This window comes from Suricata suricatta, chromosome 7, assembly GCF_006229205.1.
Source record: "Suricata suricatta isolate VVHF042 chromosome 7, meerkat_22Aug2017_6uvM2_HiC, whole genome shotgun sequence".
Classification (NCBI taxonomy): domain Eukaryota; kingdom Metazoa; phylum Chordata; class Mammalia; order Carnivora; family Herpestidae; genus Suricata; species Suricata suricatta.
This window is the reverse complement of record NC_043706.1, coordinates 107,901,625-107,903,848: the sequence shown is the minus strand read 5'-3', so window position 1 is coordinate 107,903,848 and position 2,224 is coordinate 107,901,625. Positions and strand designations below refer to the sequence as shown.

General features: G+C 42.4%; 1 protein-coding gene across 5 annotated transcripts in view; it reads right to left on the bottom strand.

Annotated features, from left to right (window-relative positions):
- The window catches only part of TPD52L1 (TPD52 like 1), a 102,368-nt gene that overhangs the window by 64,334 nt on the left and 35,810 nt on the right, over window positions 1-2,224 (bottom strand). The window lies entirely within an intron of this gene.

Here is a 2,224-nt window from a genome sequence, read left to right as displayed (position 1 = left end):
AGTTGTGGGGCGCCTGGGTGGCTCAGTCGATTAAGCGTCCGGCTTCGGCTCAGGTCATGATCTCATGGTTCATGGGTTCGAGCCCCGCGTCAGGCTCTGTGCTGACAGCTCAGAGCCAAGAGCCTGCTTCAGATTCTGTGTCTCCCTTTCTCTCTGACCCTCTCCTGCTTGTACTGTCTCTCTCTGTGTCTCAAAAATAAATAAAAGACATAAAAAAAATTTTAAGATGGGTCAGTTGGGCTGGCTCCAAGAAGAAAGTGCTGCCATGTAAAACTTCAAAAGAAAAAAGCTTCCAGAGAGAGGTAGTGGCCAGTTCAAAAGCTCTAAGGTTAAGACACGCTTGTTGCAAAGGATCAAAAAAACGTAGGTGTTGATTAGAAGAAATTCAAGGCGACAAAGCTGATTAATCTAGTATTATCGGGGAATATCACCATAAGTGCCTTTTCAATAGATCTAAAGTTCACTTAATGTTAAGCTATTTAAAAATGACTCCTTTAATACAAAACCTTTCTCTCACTGAAGGATGAGGCAAAAAAATGCATGAGATACTTTTTACCTTCAAAGAACAGAGTAAATCTTCAATGTACCCAGCTAACCATAAATCCAGAAAGAATGTATTAAATGCTTTAGCCAAGGTCTAAACAATGTACCATTGGCACAAATAAGAAGTGTTTAATTCCAATAGCTAATCCTGAAAGTCTTCGCAGAGATAATGTTATTTGAATTGGGTTTTACCCAACGAGAGGATTTTGATAAGCAGAGATGAGAAGGGAGATCTTGTAGGGAAGGACATGGGCAAAGTGTCAGTTTTGGAACCAAGAAAGCCCAAGTATGGTAAAAGAATGAAGATTTGCTTAACCAGCTGGGGCTAAGGCTCTAAGGAAAAGTGGTAGAAAACGCATCAAAAAGGATGTTTGGTCCAGATACAAGAGAACCTTGAAGTCTGTGTAAAGTTGAGTGAAAGCAATAGAGTAGCAATGAAGGTTTCTGAGCAGGGGAATGACAGGATAAGAATTGTGCTTATGGAAAAAAATACTACTTTCCTGTTTCCTGGTACAGCCATGTACTTACAAATGACCTCAGAGACTGAGTTATAAGGCTTTAAACTCTTAAACAAAAAAAAAGCCCCCAAATACTAAGAACGTAAAGTTAGTATTTCTTCCAAATCTCTCCCTGCTATCAACTGTCATTTCTAATTGATTGGAAACTAGAAATTGCCAAGGTAAATGAAATAGTCACACTTAATATTAATCCCATAATTGAGTAAATAACCTTGAACTCCAAAAGTGGTTCCAGTCGGTTCTTAAGGACTAAAAAGCATGAAGTCTCAGGTTAGCTTTTTGTCCCACAGAACTCTGTCTGTCTGAATCATGATGATCTAAGACATCTGATCTACTAATGGAATTGTCGTGTTATCCTCAAGAAACCAAAGCCCTTTGAGCTGTGTGCTCCTTGGAGGCTGGGGCGGGGCTTTCATCCTGCTGTAAGGCTCAAGGGAGAGTTGCTGTATAATGAATGTAAAATAGCCTTGCCTCCCCCCCACACCCCCACTGATGCTGGAGCTAGGGGAGGAGGAAATACATCCCTAGAGTCTAATATAAATATATTTTTAATACACATTTTCTCATATATGTATTTTTCATGTATGTGTTTTGTATATGTATATTTCCATATATACGCATTTTAGTTTTTTTAATGTTTATTTTTGGGAGAGGGAGAGCATGTGCAAGGGGAGGGAGGGGCAGTGAGAGAGGGGGACAGGGGATCCGAAGCGGGCTCTGCACTGAAAGCAGAGAGCTCCATGCAGGGCTTGAATTCATGAACCACAAGATCATGACCTGAGCTGAAGTCAGACCCTTAACCGACTGAGCCATCCAGCCACCCCTCATATATATATGCATTTTATATACATGCTTCATATTTTTTATGAACATATGTCTTTCATATCCACGGGAGCTGTCTTCCATCCTTCTACATCGCTCGGGAGCCGCGTGTGCCTCCTGAAGCTATGGCATCACAGAGGGAACGCCTCACAGGAAGTCACAGAAAAACGGTCTGGAGATTTGTCAGCCATCCTCCAGCCCACTGGTTCTCAGCTACTTTTCCATCACAGTATGCCTGAGGGCTATGGCACCCCTCAGGAACGGTGACTCAGCGTGGCAGTGACCTTCAGTGGTGAGGAAAGACATTGCCCAGCAGCCTGCCTGCCCAGGCGTATCAGAGC